We start from the raw sequence: 6,000 nt of genomic DNA, 5'->3' as shown, positions 1-6,000 counted from the left end.
TATATTAAATAATATTAGTCCCAGTACAGTCCCTTGAGGGACACCATTTGCTACTGGTTTCTACTCGGACATTGAGCCTTTGACAATAATTCTTTGGAAGCGGCCATCCAGCCAGTTCGTTATCCGTCCCTCTGTCCAACAGTCCATGCATCAAACCCATATCTCTCCAACTTAGCGGCAAGAATGTTGTGTCAAAGGACTTAGAGAAGTCCAGATAGATGACATCCGTAGCTCTTTCCTTGTCCACTGATGTGGTCACTCCAATGTAGAAGGCCAGTTGATTAGGTCGGCATAACTTGCCCTTGGTGAAGCCATGCTGGCTGTTTCTAACCACCTCCCTGTCTTCCATAGGTTTTGAGATGTTCTTACAGGGCTCCATGATCTTACTGGGTGTGGAGGTGAGGCTGACTGGTTGGTACTTCCCAGGGTCCTTTCTACCCTTTTTAAAAATGGGAGTGATGTTTCCCCTTTCCCAGTCACTGTGTACTTCACTTGACTGCCATGACTTTTCAAATATAACGGAGAGTAGCTTGGCAAGTACAACAGCCACTTCACTCAGGACCCTGGGATGCATATCATTGAGTCCCACGGACTTACATATATTCAGGTTCCTCAGGTGGTCTTTACCCTGACCTCCCCTATGGTGGAAGGGACTTCATTCCTCCAGTCCCTGTCTTGAGTTTCAGGGGCTTGAGAGATGTGGGAAGAGAAAACTGAGGCAAAAAAAAGTGTTGAGTACCTCACCCATTCTCCTGTCTTATTTATCAGGTGGAGTGGGGGGTGGTGGTGTACGTTTTCTTTAATCTTCCTTTTCTGGCCAATGTACCTGTTATTTTTCTTGCCAAATTCAGCTCCAGCTGTGCCTTGGCTTTCTTGATCCCATCCCCCTGTGTTTGGGGCATATTTACATCAGCTAAGAACATGAAAAAACCTCTCTCCAGCCCTGCTTAGCGCAGTTGTACCTCACACAGGGAAGGACCTCTGTCTCCCTGAGTTGCTGAGGGAGGTATTTTTGCTACACTTTTCTTGGGGGTGTACGTCTCTTCTGTACCTCTCCTTGGGGGAAAGAGCTACATCTACCTAGCCTTTAGTAGTGTAGGGAACTCCTTAACTAAAATAACGCAGTGCTGTGGTGTGGGCAACCCTCATGCAAAGTCAGTGTTTACACACAGGCTTCCGCTGACTGTGCTAACCATAATCTCAGTACGTGTCACTGAACAATCGTACCCTTCCAGTGTTCGCACGAGTCTTCCTCCACTCATAATAATAATTGCCCTGACACAAGTTGTGATTTCAAAGCTTCGGACTGGACATTAAGAAAAACTTTGTCATTAGGAGTCAGTGCAGCACTGGACCAGGTACCTGATGGTGTAGATAGACAGATGATGGTGTAGATAGACCTTAAAATGGCCTTCCAGTACCTGAAGGGGGCCTACAAGAAAGCTGGGGAGGGGCTGTTTGAAAGGGCATGTAGCGATAGGATGAGGGGCAATGGTTTTAAACAGGGTGGGTTTAGATTAGACATTAGGAAGAAGTTCTTTACAATGAGGGTGGTGAAACACTGGAACCTGTTGCCCAGAGAGGTGGTGGAGGCCCCATCCCTGGAGACATTCAAGGCCAGGCATGATGAGGCTCTGAGCAACCTCATCTAGTTGAAAATGTCCCTGCTTACTGCAAGGAGATTGGACTAGATTACCTTTAAAGGCCCCCTCCAACCCAACACATTCTATGATTCTATGGTGGACTTCTTTGTCCATCAATATTTTCCACGCTTGGTTAGATGAAGTCACAGTGACCTGATGTGGTGTGGTGGATAGTCCCACTTGAAGCAGAGTTTCTGAGCAATGCTTCACTGATTTGTTGACGTGGAAATCCATGAACAACTGATAAATTACAAATGAATTCTTAGTTGTGCTTACAGCTCCAGCTTCTCACACAGAGAGTACCTTAATGTGCTTCTCTTTCCATCTGCTGCTGTTGACTGGGAGCTCTTTCCATCACCAATCCTTTTTATTCCTGTAATATTCATTCACCATTAGATGACAACTTTATCCAATGGTATATTGAAGGTCAGACCGTCATCTTTGTTTAACATCAATCCTTGATATCTTGTTAATCAAAATGATGGTGCAACAGAGAGTGCTGCAGAAATTCTGGGCAAGTATAGCAGAGTTTTCTTCAAATACTGCAAGGATGGATGAAGTAAAAATACTGATAAAGAGCGAGCCATTCCCTCTCCTCCCCATTCTTTTTCGTTTGCTCAGAAAAAAAAAACCCAAACCATAGAGGCAGTGAGTACTATTATTTATTTTTTTAGGAAGCAGATATTCAGGCTATACTCACCACAATCACCTGATACTGGCCACTGTAGTCTGCAATTAATAGTCCAGCTGAGGCTTAATTGTGTCAACTATGAAAATAAGGACATTCCTGAAATGTTTGATTTACATTTTAACTTCTCTAACAAGGACTATGAGAGAACAGTAAAAAAGGAGTTTGTTGTATTAATTCTTTCCCCTTTCTCTAAAACCGTCTTGCCGCTGGCAGGCTGCTGGCCCCAGGGGCAAAGGCACAAGGCAGTTGCACACGGTGGCAACCGGTTCTTCGGGGCGCACTGGTCCAACCTTCATTGCCCACCTCTTTCCAGTCGCAGCAAACTTCCCCGCCAACACTGCCCAAATGAAAGCCAAGTTATGTTACTAGCGGGGACCCCCCCCCAAACCATACAAAAGCACCCCATTTAGGGTCAGCTCGCTGCAGCTACATCCTGTCTCTCTCCAGAGGATGGCAGCAGAGGTCAAGCAACCCTGAAGGACCCTTCTCCCCGCCCTGGCCCAGACCCCGCTGAGCTCTCTGCTGTTCCCAGGCTTGAGTTCAACAAGTTTTCCAAGGGCTCCAGGCACGGCAGGATAAAGCGGCATTCTGTAACAACAAAATCCGGACAGTAGTCCCAGGTAATACCAAGAGAAAGTACAGAGAGCAGTGCAAAAGGAGAAGAATCACCGCCCCCACCCCGCCCCCGGCGGCCACACAGCCCCTCCTGCCTTGCCCAGAGATGTCCCCGGTAGCTCTCCAGGGGAGGGGGACGGCCTGTTGAAAATAAAATGTAGTTATTTCGGCAAGCGATGGAAAGAGTGTTACGCATGGTTTGGCTAGCATACAACCGGGACGGTGCAAATTCATGAGATAAGTAGCTTTCAGCGTTGGATGATGGTGAACGTACCTTGTGCTAGCTGTAGATCGTTTTTCTTGAAGTTCTCTCTTTTGAGGTGAGATATTTCTAGAATAAAATGAAAATAATATGTGTATAAATAAATAATGTCACATGTGTAAGTAGCAGATGTAAATGCTACTGTTGTAGATGATAATAAAAAGCACCAGTATTGTTGTCTGAAAAACAGAAAGGAAGGTCACAATGTAAAATGCAGAAATAGGGTGTAAACAGAGACCCAGGATGCAGGCAGGGGTATTAGAGAGGCAGAGGGCTCGTGCTGGTACTAAACGCATCCACAAGTGTGAGGATGCCTATGAGACAAGTGTGTGTGTGCATTGGTTGGCTAGCAAGCATCAAGGTGGACTAGTCAGCGAGTAGGAGACACATTATCTCTCGGTCAGAAAGCCAAGATCCAGGCATGATATTGGACAGGCTGAGAGCTCACAGAGATATTAGAAGGACCTGTGAATGTGCTTGTGGTTCTAGAAAATGGGGATGTGTGTGTTTTCACTGGTGGACTTCGATCTTGATCATCTGGAAAGGGGGAAGGGGACTTAGCTGTCTACATTTACATTTTATGTGAGTCCTGGTAGTGTTCTACGTGGGGTTGTTGAAAGCAGCACCTTGTCTGTGGCAGCCTGTGCAGTTGGCCGTGTCAGTGTCCATTGCATGGACATAGGCGTGCGTGTCTCTGGGTTACACACCCAGCCTCACTACTGGCTGAACCTGCAGTCTGGGAAGAAGCAGCCGAGTCCACCAGCCTTCGATGGAGAGACCCCGGCTGGGCTCCAGCAGCCAAGCAGGAAGAGCAACCAGCGCTGAAGCCCACCATACATCCCTCAACTATACTTACACACTAAACTTGAAAAATGAGTTGACCAAAAAGAAACTCCGGAACTGGAGTTTTTCCAGAGAAAAACTAGCTTGTGCAACTTTATTGTTCATTCCTTTTACTTCATGTCGTTGTTCTGGGATACGCTTTCACCCTTGGGTTCATTATTGCTGATCAGCTGCTTACAGGAACTACCAGGGGCTTTCATGGAAGAGCATCTTGCATTTTGAAACCCTACAGATCAGCAGATACTATTGGAGTTCCCTTTTTCTTGCAGTTTTTGTATTTTCTTCTTCTTCTTCTTCTGTGTTGAAAGCAATAAAAGTGCATCCTGAAAAATCAGTTTCACACATGCACACCAAAAAAATGAATTGGCAACAAAAACTCCAAAACACCCAAATGAGTAGAGAGAAATTGCAAGGACAAATTAATTGCTGAGTGCTAGGACAAAGCAAAGAAGCTCATTAGACCCACTTGAGTCAATGTCAACAGCAGACTGACGTGGGTGAATAGGAGGGATGGACCAGGGACATGGATTGGAACCTGGGCGGAGAGAAACCTAATGAAGTTCAACAAGGGCTAGTGTGCACCTAGGGATGAATAACCCCATGCACTAGTGCAAGTTAGGGGTTGACCTGCTGGAAAGCCGCTCTGCAGAGAGGGACCTGGGAGTCCTGGGTGACACCGAGTTGGCCATGAGCCAGCAATGTGCCTTTGTGGCCAAGAAGGCCAATGGTCTCCTGGGGTGCATTAAAAAGAGTGTGGCCAGCAGGTGAAGGGAGGTCATCCTCCCCCTCTACTCTGCCCTTGGTGAGTCCACATCTGGAGTATTGTGTCCACTTCTGGGCTTCCCAGTTCAAGAAAGATAAGGAACTACTGGAGAGAGCCAGTGAAGGGCTATGAAGATGATCGGGGGACCGGAGCACCTCTCTTATGAGGAAAGGCTGAGATACCTGGGTCTGTTTAGGCTGGAGAAGAGAAGACTGAGGGGGGACCTCATCGATGCTTATAAATTATAAAGGGCAGATGTTAAGAGGATGGGGCCAGGCTCTCCTCAGTGATGCCCAGCAACAGGACACGGGGCAACAGGCACAAACTGGAACACAGGAAATTCCGTCTCAACATGAGGAAAAAATTACTTTGAGGATGACAGAGCCCTGGAACAGGCTGCCCAGAGAGGTGGTGGAGTCTCCATTTCTGCAGATATTCAAAACCCACCTGGAAGCATTCCTGTCCTGCCTGCTCCAGGTGAACCTCCTTTGGCAGGGGGTTTGGACTAGATGATCTCTGAAGGTCCCTTCCAACCCCTACCATTCTGTGATTCTGCGATCATCTTTATTTATAGCAAGATTGCTGAGAAATAATATGGGACAGGAAATATTGTAATTTGTGAGTCTTGGGTCTTAAGTAATGAGCTTGAATGATCCTGCTATGATCGCAACATCATAGGATAATTCAGGTTGGAAGTGACTTCTGGATGCTATCAGGTCAAATCTGCTGCTCAAAACAGGGACAGCTATGAGGTCAGACACGGTTGCTGAGGGCTTTATCCAGTCAGGTCTTGAAAACCCTCCGAGTATGAAGACTGCCCAAGTTCTTTGGGTAACATGATCTAAACTTTTCCTGACCTCATAATGAAAAAGTTTCTCACTGTATCAGTTGGAAACTCTCTTGATTGGGTTTATGTCTGTCACTTTCTCATCCTCCCACCATGTGTCACTCTGAAAAGCCTGGCTCCGTCTTCTCAATAACATCCTTGTAGGTATTGAACAGCTGCTATTAGGTCTGACTAAATACCTTTCTCCAAGCTGAACAAGCCCAGTTCCCCAGCTTCTTCTCACAGGGCAAGTACTGTGGTCCCCTGACCTTCTCTGTGGCCTTCTACCAAGCTCGCCTGAGTTTATCAACATCTTTCTGTACTAGGTGACTGAAAGCTGGATGCAGTGTTCTAGAT

Source organism: Chroicocephalus ridibundus, chromosome 1 (assembly GCF_963924245.1).
Source record: "Chroicocephalus ridibundus chromosome 1, bChrRid1.1, whole genome shotgun sequence".
Taxonomy (NCBI): domain Eukaryota; kingdom Metazoa; phylum Chordata; class Aves; order Charadriiformes; family Laridae; genus Chroicocephalus; species Chroicocephalus ridibundus.
The sequence above is the reverse complement of the archived record's forward strand: the minus strand, read 5'-3'. Positions refer to the sequence as shown.